The 17,865-nt window shown below is 36.7% G+C and overlaps 1 long non-coding RNA gene across 1 annotated transcript; it reads right to left on the reverse strand.

The window, feature by feature from the left end:
* Positions 1 to 431: 431 nt before the first annotated feature.
* On the reverse strand, positions 432 to 17,302 carry LOC123953328. The gene is made up of 3 exons (XR_006820861.1): positions 17,198 to 17,302; positions 2,382 to 2,615; positions 432 to 2,208 (listed from the first exon to the last, which is right to left on the reverse strand). It is a non-coding gene; the product is annotated as an uncharacterized LOC123953328 (long non-coding RNA).
* Between the last annotated feature and the right edge of the window lie 563 nt (positions 17,303 to 17,865).

A 17,865-nucleotide genomic window follows, 5' to 3' on the forward strand; every position in this document is an offset into this window, starting at 1 on the left:
CGTGGAATCCATGACTCAGCCCAAATATTAGCCCTGAGAAGTCTAGCCTCACTCCCTTAACTGCCTCAGCACCATGCAGGTTTGAGAGAGTTGTTGATTTGCAGTGGTGGGTTATGAGTACTTATAAAATTTTTAATATCTATTTGCTATTGTTATATAACTTTGGTCAGTTGAAAAGATACCGATTAGTTCATTCACGGAGAAAGATTGCAAAGGCTCTCAATGAAAAAAGACCTCAAAGGCATATTTTTACCATTCCTTATGAAGCGGCATGACATTTTATAACGTTTGATCAACTATTTTATAGGTATTGCTATTGATTTTTGTATTATACTTCAAATCCTACTCCTTAACAATTTTACAGTCTTTATGATTGGACACTACTGATCATCTGGAAATATGATTAATCATAAAAGAAAGGATGTTTCTCATTTAATCTTTAAAGCCATATTTATTTTAACCAACATTAAAATCTGTGAGTATATTCATTTCTTTCCATTGAGAACATTAGTCTTTCCTTGTTACAGACAACTTTTTTTTTTTTTTTGTCCTTCTTTGGGTAAAGCTTAATCCAGCTGAAATGAGTTGCAGATGTTGTACAAATTCATATTTTTATACTGATAGGAAGCAGTCAGACATTTCAACTATTCCGTTTTGTTTAAAAGAAGTTAACAGTTCAGTTCACTCTTCAGAAGACACAGATGAAGGAATTGTACAGGAATGTGTTTGTGGCCAACTGAATGTTTGTGATTAAAAATACTTATGAAGGCAACATTGCTGGACTTGAAAAAAGTTATAAGGTCCTACAGCCTGGGAGAACTTCATTGAGGGGGAATCCACTAATGCTTGAAGTGGTAGTTTTTGACCTCTGGCACTGGCAAATACTAGCCCATGATGCACAGGCTTCACTTCTAAATGACTAACTCTTACATAATTTCCTTTCCTTAACAATTCCATGAAGTCTCCAATTTTTAGAATTACAGAATCTGACATAACAAGATAAACTTTGATACCAGGCTTCCCTAAACACTGACCACTTTCTCCTCATATCTCTTCCATTCCTGACTCAGAACCATATTGATTTCCTTTTCTGGGAAATTAGAAAGTTTTAGGAAAATTAGTATTTGGTACATTTTCTCTATCTCAGATTTCCCAGTAGCAACTCGTATCTTACCTAATCTTATGAAATAGTGGTTAAAGGCAAGAACCTGCGGTTAAACTGATTGAAGCTGAAATCCAGCTAATAGAAGGCTGTTTGAAAACATTCTTGCCACTTAACAGCTGTCCAACTCAGGGTGAATTAGAAAAATCTTATAAGCTTCAGTTTATGCATCTCTACAAAAGGGATATTATTGCCTACTCCAAAAAGGACATTAAAGAAAATAATCTATGTTTAATACCTATTATCTAACAATTCATCAACAAAAATTCCCCAATAGTCACAGAAAGTATTAAAAGCTTTAACTTACAGTCAAGCATATATTTGACTCCAGTTCCCATCAGCTGGTAAGAGTCAGAACTCATTCAAATTAATTTAAGGAAAAAACAATTCATAATAGTAAGTCAAAAAAACACTGGAGTGTCTCATAGAACCCCAGGACAAAAATGCTGTGGGGTCCCGGGAACTGGAAGGGGAACTTCACAGCCAGTGGGACTCTCCTTGTCTCTCATCTTCACCTTTCTGAACCTCCACTTGATCCTTCTCTCTTCCTCTCTAGTCGATTCCCCTTATCTTGGCCCTATGGTGGAAGTTATGAACATTAACATCTCCCAAACGTTACAGGGTTAGCCATTCAAGAGGGGAAAATTGCTTTCTCTTTACATGCCATATCCAAATCTCTGAGGAAAAACTGTGTTAGTCCGCTTTGACCAATGAGTCCACAGCTGGTCCAGTAACTGAAGAGAGTTTCCTCCTTGCTACAATCCTGCTGAAGAGAGAGGTTAGTGGTAGGACGGAGCAATTCTAGTTTCTCCAACTCTGTCCTCCTCTCTTCTCACATTGAGATATGTGTATTTCGGAGAGAGAGCTCCTTTCTCCCTGAATCATTTCTTGGCGATCCTGGTTGCCACTGTTGTTGATGCCATTTGATTCTCAGGCTTAGAACCCTTCTGCTTCACTTATTTTTGCACCACAGCAACTGCCACTGCCACAGCTTGTAGGTTCTCAAAAATGTTCATCCGATCCGTGTGCCTTTATCTCTCGTCACCCTAATGGATTATAGAATTAGCACTTAGAGGTGAATTTAGAAAACAGAAATCACACACACACACATTTTAAAAATGAAAAGGACTGAAGCCCAGCCCAGATAAGTGAAGACCTTAGCTAACATCACATGGCAAATTAATAAATCAGGACCAGGTCTCTAGACTTAAAGACTTACCTTCTTCCTAAACTAAGCTGGAGATTCTTGTTCACCATCCCCATTCATGATCCAGTTCTTTCTCCACAAGATACAGTTGTGTCCGAGTCTGGGCACCCTTCAATACGAATAGCTGAATAGCTGCCTTTTCCAGCCTTTGTTAGCCCTGGCTGATGGTATCTGATTTCAGAAAACGTAGCTGCTGCACATGACTGTGATTTTCACTTGCTTTCAGCGTAGGGACAGCACTGCTACCTGAAAGAGATTTTAATTATAGATTTTAATCATTTATCTTTGTTATTCCTTTTCCTTCCTAAGTTCCTTATTAGAAGTACATATATTAAGAAGCTAAGTATCCTATTCAGGACATTTTTGAAAGATATTACAGGAGAACATGGCAAAAATGGAGAGGAAGGAATGAACAATGTAGATGTTGAAGAGGAAAAAAAATCAGCACTTAGAAATGATAATAATCATGTTTGGGTTTTTGTGGGTTTTGGTGATAAGATAGCATGATTTAGTGCATTTGGAGACTGGATGGGAGGTGGCAATCATGAAAGAGAAGTTCACTGTTCTACCGTTGCTGAGTTTCCTTTGATTTGGCACTAACACAGCTCCAGCTTGAGGACTCTGGGAACTGGATCATAGGAAGGTAAGTCCATTTCCATGTGTAGAGGAGGTAGGTTTACTGAAAGGAGGAGGTATCAGTTACATTGTGAGTGATACAGATCAGAACCCAGGCTGGGATGACAGGAGCTCACAGAAATTGTGAAGACAACTGAATAGAACATGCCATGTAAAATCTTAAAATGTAGGGGAGGTAAACTGGACAAGGATATATCTTTTCTGTCTTACCTATATATGAGCTAAACGTAATGTTCTAGCCCATGACCTGTGTTTTGGGCTACCCACATTGTAACATAAATTAAGAGAAAAAAATTGGAATTCTTGAGTTCTACTTTAATGCAAAGGTAGCCATTATATAAATTAGCTAGAAAGCTGATATAATCTGATATAGTTTGTTTGTTTTAATAAGATAATGTGGCACTTGTGGGTGCCTGGGTGACTCAGTGGGTTAAGTCTCTGCCTTCGGCTTGGGTCAGGATCGCTGAGTACCAGGATCGAGACCCACATCGGGCTCTCTGCTCAGCAGGAAGCCTGCTTCCCCCTCTCTCTTACATGTTCACACCACTGAAGAAAGGAAGAAAATGGTAAGTATGTGAGGTAATTGATATGCTAATTAGTTTGAGTGTAGTGTTAATTTCATAATGCATGCATGTATCAAAATAGCAATTTGCAGATCTTAAACATATACAATGCCCATTTGTCAAGTATACCTCAATAAAGCTAAAAAATATAAGCCATGTTTCTAAACATCTAGCTTCATGGTTATTAATCTAATTGGAAAATTCTTTCAAAATTTAGCATTGATGGTAGTTTTATAATATCTGATGATTTATAATATATGGCATTGACAAAGCTTTAATATGCTGGTATCTGTTTTAAAACATTTTTGGGCACCTGGGTGGCTCAGTCAGTTAAGCCTCTGACTTTGGCTCAGGTGGTGATCTCAGTCAGGGTTCTGGGTAGAGTCCCACATCAAGTTTCCCCCCCTCAACGGGGAGTCTGCTTATCCCTCTGCCCTTCTGCTGCTGATGCTTGTCCTCTCTATCAAATAAATAAAAATCTTCTTTAAAAATTTAAAAACAAAACAAAAACATTTTTACACTAATTTAATCTTAGTTAAACATATTCAAATGTTAGTATTCTTTCATATATAGAATGCTAGACTCCATCATTTGAATTTTTAAATTTTTTTAAAGAATTATTTATTTTAGAGAGGGGGGAGGGGCAGAGGAAGAGGAAGAAAAAGAAACACAAACAGAAACAGACACACACCTCCCCTCCACACCCCCTACCCCCCCGGAGCGTGGAGCCTGGAACTTTTAAAATTTTAAGTGATCTCTACTCCCAACATGGGGCTTGAACTCCCTGAGATCCAAGAATGGCATGCTTTACCGATTAACCCAGCCAGCTCCCCAAGACTCTATCATTTGAAGCAAATAATAAACATGGCATAATACTTAATTTTTTCAGGACTCATTCAGAAAATGGACCATTATTTATGTGTGGCTTGAATTAATATATATTAATTCTTAAAAGCACTGTATTACATTACCAGAACATTGTGCATGGGATTTTGTAGAGGTAAGGAAGTAACTGCAGCAGTTACATTAATAAAATAATTCTTATAGAATTTGCAAAGATGCTTTATTTACTTCATGGAACCATGGGGCAATCAGTTGTTTATCAATCCCTTTACTTACAAAGTCTAAAGATACTTTAGATTCTTAAATCTAAAATTTTTACATATTTTAGATTTTAGGGATAAACTCTTGTAAATTTGGACTTTTACAAAAGTACATGAACCAAAAAAGAAATGTCACAGGATAAATGATGAATATATTATATACAATTTTAATACTCAATGACTTCTAAGTATAAAAGTACATTTATAGGGACGCCTGGGTGGCTCAGTTGGTTAGGCGTCTCCCTTCGGCTCAGGTCATGATCCCAGCGTCCTACGATCGAGTCCCACATCGGGCACCGTGCTCGGCGGGGAGCCTGCTTCTCTCTCTGTCTCTGCCTGCCACTCTGTCTGCCTGTGCTCACTCTCGCTCTCTCTCTCTCTGACAAATAAATAAATAAAAATCTTTTTAAAAAAAAAGTACATTTATATAATATTTATGCTTAAAACCCACCGGCTTTGAAACTGCATATTTAGGCGCCTAATTCAAAAGAACTAATTTTTTAAAAGCATACTTGCTTTTCTCTTCACTTCTAAAGGCAAATCTAGTTCTATTCTTTCTCCAGGATGAGAGGGGAATTTAGAAGGACACAAATATCCAGAATAAAATCAGAAAATACAATCTGTCCTTGGTTGTCTAACAATCTGGAAATCCTTAAGAATTTGCTATGGAATCATTCTTGGGATTTGAGGGAAACAGGACCTATTATCGAAGTGAGAACAATTGGATTCCATTTGCCAAACACTTTCCCTCTTTTTTACTTTCTATTAGGATTCTCTACTTTGCACTTCCAACACCCTCCTTAAAAAAAATTCCCTAAAGTCTCATTTTATCCACAAAGTCTTCTCTGATACTCTCTACCCTGTTACAGCCCCAACTATTTTTAGACAACAGTCATAAAATGAGGAATAAAGTATAAATGACCAGAAGTGTTAACCACCATCTGTAAGACTAAAAATATGTTGCTAGTTGATGTTGTAAGGGTCATAGCTTTTCCCTGACCTGTAGTTTTTATGCAGGCTCCATAGTTTATCTCAGTCTATTTTGATCACTCAGGCCATATTATCTTCTCAGAGAAGAGCATTTTTTCCCTTTTATACTCCTAAAATTTATTTTACATGCTCAGAAGTTGGACTGCCTCTTATAAATTCCAATAGTTATTACTATCTTAAAAGTTCTCTAGAGAACATTTTGATTAGAGAATCTAACCATAAAATCATCCTTTATAATCCTCAAGATTTATATTTTTGTAAAGGTTTGTATATTATATATACACACATATATACAGTATGTGTGTGTATGTGTGTGTGTATACACACACATGCAGGAAGGTGCTTATAGTGAAAGGTATAGTATTTAGAAGCACACAGTGGAGGGTGCCTGGGTGGCTCAGTGGGTTAAAACCTCCGCCTTCGGCTCAGGTCGTGATCTCAGGGTCCTGGGATTGAGCCTCACATCGGGCTTTCTGCTCAGCGGGGAATCTGCTTTCCCCCCCTCTCTGCCTGCCTCTCTGCCTACGTGTGATCTCTGTCTGTCAAATAAATAAATAAAATCTTAAAAAAAAAAGAAAAGCACACAATGGAATGGCCCCAGACAATAATTTAAATGAAATATATGACATTATGTAGTGATTCACTTTTCTAGGTAGGATAATTTTCATGTAAATGAGGAAGACACCCCCCCCAAAAAGAAAAAGAAAGTAAGTCACAGAGGTGAATTGTTAGTAGTAGTAATAGCAGAAGTATCCTATTTCATTATTCTATAATTTTTCTACTTTCTATAACCACCCAGAACCAAAAAACAGCACATTGTTTTCACGGTCTTTTAGAAATTTGATTGCATTGCTTTTTATACTTTTAACAAGAAATATAATATGATTATTTCAAACATGAGTATATCTACATAAATTAAAATAGTAACTAAAAAAAAAAAAAAAGCCTATACTAGAGTTTCGCTCTTTACCTCCCCAGCATCACTCCTTCCAGTAGTATACATCCTAGAGTTACGATTGGAATCTGAACAGTCAAGGCTGCAGATTACCTAGGCCTAGGCCTAAACTGTTCAACATTTCCTATTACTATGGTTCCTTTGGTGATTGGTTCCCAGCTGGGTACATCAGGGAGATGTAGCAAGAAGCAGTGGATGTCCAGGGAATGTTGTGAAAGGGGCTCCTTTTCCACTGGCTCACAATCTGGATGCATTTAAGGAGATGATTCAGCCATTTTGCCACCACAGTGGAAAATCCTACAGCTTTTGAGGTCATTTTATGGGGCTTCAGAATAAAACCAAAAAGAGGGACAGGAAGGACGGATAGATGAAAAGAAACTGAGTCCTATTTACATTTGAGCCCCAAATCCATCCAGGTTGGTGGCTGGATGTTTCTGATACTGATGTTTCTGATACTAAATGTTTCTGATACTGATAAATATATCTGAACTGGTAAAGTCTCTTTTACTGTTTTGTGACATTTAAAATTGAGCACACAATCCTTGATTAAGAATGGGATTTGTAAAAGTATTATCAATGTGTTTTCCAAAGATACTGCTCCCAGGAAATATCTCATCAAAATATTTCTATGGTCAAATACTGTTGGGGAAAGGTGAATGTAGTACTATATTTTTCTTCAGGACAATATTATTTTAAAGCAGTACCCTCATCAAAATCCTTTTTACTTAAAATAAAATCATCTTTTCTATGTCCTCTAAGATTCTTTTTTTTTTTTTAAGATTTTATTTATTTATTTGACAGCCAAAGATCACAAGTAGGCAGAGAGGCAGGCAGAGAGAGAGAGGAGGAAGCAGGCTCCCTGACAAGCAGAAAGCCTGATGTGGGGCTCGATCCCAGGATCCTGAGATCATGACCTGAGCTGAAGGCAGAGGCTTTAACCCACTGAGCCATCCAGGTGCCCCAGTCCTCTAAGATTCTGTATGAATTTACCTTTCGTTATTTCTTCTGCTCCATCTTGGGCCTCTTGCTTTACCCTAACCACATTGGCCATTTCTTCCTCTCAGGTAGCAAACTTTCTTTTGTCTCAAGTCTTTGGATTTGCTGTTCACTCTGCCTGAAATGCCCCTCTATATCTGACTAATTTTTACTTCTTTTAGCTGCAGCTTGAATCTCACTTCTTATTGGAAGTCTTTCTTAATCTGTCTTCCAATTAAATTGGTACTCATTCACTTTTATGACATCTTATTCTTTCTTTGTAGAACAACATAATTTATTGCAATCTACATACTTATGTCTTTTTTTCTAAAGATTTTATTTATTTATTTGACAGAGAGAGATCACAAGTAGACAGAGAGGCAGGCAGAGAGAGAGAGAGGGAAGCAGGCTCCCTGCTGAGCAGAGAGCCCGATGCGGGACTCGATCCCAGGACCCTGAGATCATGACCTGAGCCAAAGGCAGCGGCTTAACCCACTGAGCCACCCAGGCGCCCCTACATACTTATGTCTTTATTTGTTTAATCTCTCTCTTCCCATTACTCTAAAAACTCTATGAGGACAGAAACCATGACAGATTTGTTGACATCTCTTTAAGCAAAACATGGTGATATTATTGGCACACAGTAGGGACTGGATAAAATATTGCCTGAATGCTATCTAGAGCCATGGAACATTTTAGCACATTACAGCATTTCAATAAAGAATCCTGTTTAGATATATTTAATCCAGAATTTCCCCAAGTTATGTAAAAACGGAAATTTTTGTGAGTAATTAACATGCATGAATATTCCTAGATACTATTATTCCATAGCTCACATATCAAGAAACACTGTTTTACATGGTTTAGGTCATTTGCCAGTTAAAGACTCAAGTCTAAAAGCCTAAGCTTATACTTTTATGGACATTGGATGGACTTAAACCTCAGAGGTTCAAATGAGACATGACAAAAAGATATTTGAGGATAGTAACCCCAATAATTTTAGAGAGTATTAAATAGCATGCATATGTTAATTTTCCAATGCTGTTTTCAGAGGGTGGGTTTTAAAATATCCATCTTAAAGATCATCAGCCTGTAAATTTGTATATTAGATGATAAAGAAATAACATTAAGCCTTTGTACAGCAAAGGAAACCATCGACAAAACAGAAAGGCAACCTACTGATAGGAGAAGATATTTGCAAATAATATATCCAATAAGGGTTTAATATCAACATATATGAAGAACTTATACAAGCCAACACCAAAACAAAAACTAAAACAAAAACAAAAAATCTAATTAAAAAGGACACAGAGGACCTAAAAAGACATTTTTCCAAAGACCTACAGATGGTCAACAGACACATGAAAAGATGCTCAATATCACTAACCATTAGAGAAATGCAAATCAAAGCCACAATGAAGCATCACCTCACACCCGTCACAATGGTTAAAATCAAGAAGACAAGAAACAGCAAGTGTTGGCAAGGATGTGGAGAAAAAGGAAATTTCATGCACTATTGGTGAACATAAATTGTACAGCCACTGTGGAAAACAGCATGAAGTTTCCTCAAAAAATTAAAAATAGAAATACCATATGGTCAGCAGTAATTCTACTATTGAGTATTTACCCAGGGGAAACAAAAACACTAACTTGAAAAGACATATGCACCCCTACGTTTACTGCAGCATTATTTACAATAGACAAAACATGGAAGCAACCTAAGTATCCATCAACAGCTGAATGGATAAGGAAATTGTGGGGTATATACACAATGGAATATTACACAGCCATAAAAAGAGATAAGACCAGGTCATTTGAGACAACATGGATGGACCTGAAGGGTATTATGCTAAGTGAAATAAGCAAGATTGAGAAAGACAAATACCATATGATTCCACTCACAAATGGAATCTAAAAAAATTAATAAAGAGAAAGCAGAATTAGAAAGATAAATATGGAGACCAAACTGATGGTCTCTTCCCAGAAGGGAGGAAGGTGGGGTGTGGGAGATGTCAGCCTCCAGTTATAGAATGAGTAAGTTATGGCAATAAAAAGCAGACCATAAGGAATACAGTCAATGATATTGTAATAATGATGTAACGGGACAGATGACCTCTATTCTTGTGGTGAACATAGCATGATATGTAGAATTGTCAAATAACTAAGCTGTGCAACTGAAACTAGTATAACATTGTGTGTCAACTATACTTAAAAAACCAAAACAGCTATATGTTGTCTACAAGTATACCCCCCAAAAAGAAAGAAATATGAGTTAAGTATAAAAATGACTTCATCATTGTGTATTAAAGGATATTGGTTTAGCTTTTATGTTTTAGTCACCCATTAAATTAGATAATTACAGTCAAGTATATTGTTATGAGGACTAGATATGACCCCAGGGCATGTTCCAAAGTATATATAAAAATAAGCTAAAATCCCAATAAATATGTATGATTTTAACCATGTCCCCATTTACATTTGAAATGTGTATTTTACCAATACAGAAAATTACATATAAATGTCTTTTTAAAAAATCTCCAAAGAACATTTAAAGCTGGCTCTTGCATTGCTTTCCTTTTAGACTTTAGAGCCTAGTTTTCTTGCCAAGTTCTGCCAGAAACAGATGAGACAAGTCTAGGAATATCTTAAATGGATGCACACATCAACAATCAAATCCTGAAGCCCAGGTTTCTAACCCCAGAGCACAATACAGTGAAGAAAACACTGAAAGTCTCCATTAAGCTGAGCAGGTGTAGAGTGAACTATTATTTGCTCAACCAGCACAAATACAGATTTCTTTCAAACGTATGAGCTCCTCACTAACACACATGCATGACTTGCTCAAGGAAGGGTTAGGAAAATGTCATCAGCTGAACCTGACACTCCTTTTCTGCTCATCTAGATCTAGTTTCCCAACTTCATTCTAAGCCAATAGATTTTTTTTTTTTCTGGTGACTCTTCTTATTTTTTTTTAATATTTTTAATTTATTTATTTTTTCAGCGTAACAGTATTCATTGTTTTTGCACAACATCCAGTGCTCCATGCAAAACGTGCCCTCCCTATTACCCACCACCTGTTCCCCCAACCTCCCACCCCTGACCCTTCAAAACCCTCAGGTTGTTTTTCAGAGTCCGTAGTCTCTTATGGTTCGCCTCCCCTTCCAGTTTTTTTTTTTTTTTTTATAAACATATAATGTATTTTTATCCCCAGGGGTACAGGTCTGTGAATCGCCAGGTTTACACACTTCACAGCACTCACCATAGCACATACCCTCCCCAATGGCCATAACCCCCTCCTCCTCTCCCAACCTCACCTCCCCCCAGCAACCTCCAGTTTGTTTTGTGAGATTAAGAGTCATTTATGGTTTGTCTCCCTCCCAATCCCATCTTGTTTCATTTATTCTTCTCCTATCCCCCTAACCCCCCATGTTGCTTCTCCATGTCCTCATATCAGGGAGATCATATGATAGTTGTCTTTCTCCGACTGACTTATTTCACTAAGCATGATACCCTCTAGTTCCATCCATGTCGTCGCAAATGGCAAGGTTTCATTTCTTTTGATGGCTGCATTCCATTGTGTATATATACCACATCTTCTTTATCCATTCATCTGTTGATGGACATCTAGGTTCTTTCCATAGTTTGGCTATTGTAGACATTACTGCTATAAACATTCGGGTACACGTGCCCCTTCGGATCACTATGTTTGTATCTTTAGGGTAAATACCCAGTAGTGCAATTGCTGGGTCATAGGGTAGTTCTATTTTCAACATTTTGAGGAACCTCCATGCTGTTTTCCAGAGTGGTTGCACCAGCTTGCATTCCCACCAACAGTGGAGGAGGGTTCCCCTTTCTCCACATCCTCGCCAGCATCTGTCATTTATTACAGTTTTCCACTGGTGGCTTACCCAACACCATCTGTGATGGTGTTTTTCATGTGTTCAAATTCATTTTCAACAGCCATAGACTATAAGAGGCTTTTGCTCCTTCTAACCCCCACATTGGAACATAAAATACACACATCACTATTCTGGAACTTGCACTTGGGAAGCCTGTACTACAAGAGAGAGACCCTTTTCACTGCTGCTGAGAGAAAAACAGGAGACAGAGGGCTTGTTCAATAAATTAATGCATAGGTGTCTTTGCCAGAGATAAAACTTGACTATGCCAAAATCTGGTTAGCCTGTTAAGATATGACATTTATATCTCCAAACTTCAGAGAAATTATAAAATGGTGGAAGAAGAAAATATTAATTTAAAAAAGGCAAGAAAAAAAATAAGAGTAGAAGATGGCAGATAGAATATATGATGATAGAAGTTAATCCAAATATATCACATATGACATATGTCAGTGAAATGATTTCATCTTGAAAATCAAAGATTGTTAGACTGAATAATAAAATCGGATTTTGTATTATTTACAAAAAACAAAAGATTAAAAAATATATGCTGTGTTAATGTAAATCAAAACAAGGCTACTTTAGCTATAGTAATAACACAGAAAATCAATTTCAAAGCAAAAAGCAATATTACTGATAAGGAAAGTCATCACATAATGGTAAATATTTAATTTTAAGGGTGACATACAGATCTAAATTAATGTATTTATGAAACTTTCAAATATAAAGAGATCTAGAAAGAGAAAGTATTGACATATCTACATAAGAAATTGACAAATCACTGTAAATATTGGACATTTAAATAATTCTCAATATTGATATAGAATCATATACAAGTCATTGCTAAGGCTGTAACAGATTTGAACATACTTAACAGGACTGATTTAATAGACACATGCAGAATACTGGATCCAACCATTGCAAATACATATTCTTTGCCAACATAAATAAAGCATATATATTTTAGCAAGAATGATATATAATTACTACATTTTAGGTATCTATATAATTTACAACCCCATATAGCATTTCAAAACAAATTTCAAAGATCTTTAAATACATAGTTATCCAAATCCAGCTTTAGAAATCATAAAAAAGAAAATAAACTTTTACAATATTAATACTTAAGTGTCAAAGAAGAAATAATATTTAAAAATTTAAAGTACTTAAAACTGGTCATTATTTTATAATAATAAATTAGAGGTGGCGTAGTTAGAGATGAAGTAAAGACATAAAAGATATTATAAAAACTTTAATCAAAATATTGACAATTTAGCTGAAATAAATTCCTAGATTTAAAAAAATACCAAAATTGTCATAAAATATAAAATATTAAAAAAGAAACCTGAGTAACCCTACAAAAATTTAATAACTTTGATCCATGATTCAAATTTTTCTTCCAAATACCATTTCATAGCCTTGATATTTTGGTTCACATTACAATCAAACAAAACTAAGAAAAGATATCTTTTTATTAACAAAGAAAGATCATCTGGACTACACAAGAATATAAAACAAATTAAATGTAAAAGGATTTGAAAGGAATAAATGATAGTATTTTCTTTTCAGATTCTCAAAACCCAGAATTCTAAGTGGATAAATTGTTATTAGAATTAATTGGAGATTTTAGCAGATGGATGAATAATTATTACAGGAGTTCACTGTAGTTCTTTACACCAGAAAGAAAATTTTAGACAAGAATTGTTTTAAAAAAGAAAAAAAAAATACTTGCAATAGCAACTGAAAATATAAAGCACACAGGAATAAATCTAGTAAATGATCTCAAAGACTGTTTTGGAGACATTTATCAAACTTTTAAAAATGGTTTTTAGGAAGGCCTACATAAATGGAAAGACATAACATGGTTATGTATAGGACATAATAGCATATAGAATTTAATTACAATTCTATTTGATCTATAAAGTTGTGTGATTCGAATTAAAATTCAATAGGAGTTTTCTTTGATGAATATTACATTTATATGAAAAGGGCCAAGAAGAACGAAAACATTCCTGAGGAATTAGCTAGAGGGAAATGACTTATTAAATGTCAAAAAATTTTTAAAGCAATAGTGAATGAGACAATGTGATAGTAGAACACTGAACACATTTTCTAATGAAATCAAATAGAGGGCTCGAAAATGACACAAAATCCATGGAAACGAGTACAGGACAGAGACACATTGCAGATAAATGGGAAAAGGAAAGACTATTAGTCGGTACATTCTACTTAAACAAATATCTATATGGGAAAAGTAGATATGGATCTTTACCTCCCAATGTACAAACAATTCCAAACATACTAAATCAGGACTGAAATCTGAAAGACAAAACTTTAAAACTTTTGGAAAATATCTATAAGAATAATTTTATAAGCTGTATTTAGCAAAGAATTTCTTAAACAAGACTCTATACAAGCTGCAAATACTTCCGCCAGTATATCAGGAAAAGACAAAGAAAACAAGGAAAGTTGTGGACAGACATTTCACTAGAAACATAGATGACCAATAGAAATGTGATAAAGTACTCAAATTTGCTAATAGTGAAATAACATTTCACACTAACATAGTTTGCAAAAACAATAAATGTTAGACCATATATTGATGAGATTATAAAGCAAAAGAAATTTTCCGTCACCATTAATATGACTATTAATAAAGTCAATTATTTCATTTCTGGTCTGATCTGACCTAAAGAAAAAAGTAAGATAAATTTGCAAAAGTAATTAAATGAGGCATAAGTATTTTCCACACTGTGTTATATGAATATTACAGGTTTTCTAAGTCATTAGGTCCTTAATCATTTAAAAAAACCACATAAGACAACCCGTATTTGAAAAAAAATAAAAGTTTATGTAGATCACTTTGAATTCTGCTCTTGTGCAAAGCTAAAATTTGCAATGCATTACATTGCTTCTTAAGCATAATCTGAGGTTTTGGTTTTTTGTTTTTCGGGTTTTTTTTTTTACATGATCTGAATCTTTAACACATTCTCCAAGAAGTTAACCCTCATCCAGGAAGTTTCTTAACTTCAGAAGAGTAAAGCCTTCCTGTTTCTTCAACAATGACTACAAAATGGGTCTAGTGTTTCCTGCCTTCCTCAAGGAATGGTACTAATTGACTGCTGAGATACTTAAAAAGAACTATGTGATTCTGTGAAATAATGGGCAAATCAGGTATTGTTATATTTGGACATTTTTTTCCTCTAATGAACTCTTCAGATTTTTTTTTTTGGTTGGTGTCATTCCAAAAATTATAAATTAGGAAGAAATGTGTGTTCTCTCCCAAAGGGCAGTTGAACTTTGTTCAGAATGTTTAAGAAAACATCCGGTGGGATGTTTGCTGATGGAGCTATGTCAACTCATCTTCAAGATTCCCCTTCTAGAATTGTACAACAGTTACAAGTCCAAATGCCATGAATATTTTTGTATCACTGACATTTCACTGCTCATGGCACAGAGCGGTTCTAACCAGCCACTGCTGGAGGCCTGGACATGTTGTTTATTCGGGAGGAAACCGAAAGTTAAAGGACAACGTAAAATCGTCAGGGTTATGGTTAGGCACAGAAACTAAAATTGAGAGACATTTTCAGCAAATGAGATGTGTGTGTGTGCACGTGCACGTGTGTGTGCACACACACTCAATACTCTTCCATTGACAAGAGTCTAATCACTGAACAGTTAATAAATAAAAATGTCTAAAAAGATCTTTACAGACAAGAGCTGAGCCATAGAATGTCATGAATATCACGGTATTTGCCAAATGAGATGAAGTTGTTATTTGGCTCAGAGGTTCTGTCCAAGACTCTTCCTTGTGCCTCGTCCCCCTGCAGGGTTACAGCAATAGGCATTTTTCCGATAGAGGGATTCAGAGACAGGAACAAAGGTCATGAATGTGTGACTCTACAAAGAGAGGAATTCAAAAGAAGAGTACTTGGATCCTTCTACTGTGCTTTTGATCTCTTAATCAAATTATATGTAGAAAGTTACATGGCTCAGGCATTCTGAAAACAGCCTTGATCTATTTTTCATTTAATTCCTTCCAGCAAGTACTACTGAGAGCCCATGATGAGCAAGTCCACTGGAGACCAAGCACATTCTTAGACTATCATCAGATTCAAATCTAAATCTGGAAGATTAAATACAAATCAGAAAAATTGAAATTATTCATTTCAGTTATTGATAACCTACCATATGCTTAGCATTGGACCACACACTGGAGGATACAGTCACACATGGTACTTACAGTCTGACGGGATGAGTGATTATTACAACCTCATATGGCATCACAGGAAGCATAATTAGTAACTATGAGGATCATGCAAGAGAACCACGGTTAAGAGTATGTAGCAGATAGATTTTTTTTTTTTAAAGATTTCATTTATTTATTTGACAGAGAGAGAGATCACAAGTAGGCAGAGAGGCAGACAGAGAGAGAGGAGGAAGCAGGCTCCCTGCAGAGCAGAGAGCCCGACGCGGGGCTCGATCCCAGGACCCTGAGATCATGACCTGAGCCGAAGGCAGCGGCTTAATCCACTGAGCCACCCAGGCGCCCCTGTAGCAGATAGATTTTGATGCAGACCAGCCATCAGGGAAGACTCCCAAAGGAAGTGATAGTTGAACTTATGATACTCAACCATGAGTAGATGTTAACCAAAGGATTGAAGATGGAGGGCTGAATGAACATAGTTCTGGGCATTTTTATATTTTTCACAGTTCAAAAGCAGGACAGCCTTTCTATTTCAGGAGAGTTTTAAAATACCAGAGTCATTCGTCCTTATGAACTAAATTGAATGTGCTCCGGCCTGAGGAAGTCAGATGGCAGAATCACTCAGCAATGACTCTCTTTCAGGTCTGACCATACTCCTGGGCAGGGCCAGCTGCCACCTACATGGAGTAATTGGGAAAGTGTGTAAGACCCAGGTGCCCTCAAATATCCTGACGTGTTGTTGTCTCACCTGGCCACATGTTTAATGGCCAGAATTCCTACGACTAATTTTATTCCTTTGGGTTACCAACCTCAATAAGTGAAGTCATGGAGCCTTGTCCCTCTAAATCAGACTTTGCCATGATTTTTCAAGACCTTGCATGATGTGGCTCCTTGTCTGTTTCCACTCACCCCTGGCTTCATCTCCTGTTTCTCTCCCGCATGCTCAATGCAGCCCAGTCAGACCAGCCTCTTAATTGTCTAATCACCATTCCCGCCCACCTCAGGGTCTTTACCACTCTCCCTCCCTCTGGCATGATCTTCATTCCTTTTTTGTTTTTTTTCCCCCTAGTTAACTACTCTTTTTCATTTAGATGCCAATAAATATCTCAATCATACTTGCTTCAGGAGAGCCTTCTCTAACCTTCTAGGCCAGACTACTTTCTCATGATACACTGTGGGAACATCTTGTACTTCTGCCTCTTAACTTTATCACAGTTGAAATTAATAAACAAATAATTAGTCATTTGTTGTCTATCTGCCTTGCTAGTACAGTAAGCTTCCTAGAAACTTATGTGTTCTTTTTGTCTCTTTACAATAAGTAGCACATGATAGCCACACAATACCTACTAAAGAAGGGAAAGAGAGAGAGCTCTCCTAAAGAAGAACTTTCTCCAAGTTAACAGATAGGTAGAGAGAAAAAATACACGTGTCGTCCAAGAGGTTTGTCTACCCACCATCCTTCCTTTACATAACCCCCCCTCACCCTTCCAAGTCACTTACATGGGAGTGGTTCCACCCCAGGGCTTGTGGCCCACACCTCTCCATACCCCTGGTCACCATGATTCACTCAGACATGTGCATGTGCCCAAACTGGGTCAATTAATGTTCTTCCCAAGATTTCTTCTCCCAGAGCTTTGGATGAGATGTTCTTGTTTCTTCTTAAATCACCAGATGAAAGGAAAATGCAAATGAGGGGATCTGTAGCTATTTTCATTTGCCACACGAACGAAGTAGTCAGCAGCAGGAAAAATCAGGGAAAAACCCGTAACATAGCAAATTGAGACATAGAGACGGAGAACATGTGGAAACAGACTGTCGGAGCAAAAGTGACGGACTTTATGACGTCCTGTGGGGCTCTGACCCAGCCACGCTGAAGGCTTGGCTCTCTGCTCAGAGAGTTTTCCGTTACACAAATTAATCCATTTGCTTCCAATTTTATTGAAGTTGGATTTTTGTTCCTTGGAGAAAAAACACACCTGACAAATACAGGAGTGGGGGACCTGTTTGAACAACTCTAACCCTTATCACAGAAGAAATTGTTTTATTCTTGTAATATCCCTAGTGCTGGAGCAGTGCTCAACCTCTGACAGGAACCCAGTGAGTACTTTTTGGTTCACTGATGAGATAATGTAGGACCCAACAGTCACTGCGAATATTTTCAAAAGCAC

This window comes from Meles meles, chromosome 1, assembly GCF_922984935.1.
Source record: "Meles meles chromosome 1, mMelMel3.1 paternal haplotype, whole genome shotgun sequence".
Taxonomy (NCBI): domain Eukaryota; kingdom Metazoa; phylum Chordata; class Mammalia; order Carnivora; family Mustelidae; genus Meles; species Meles meles.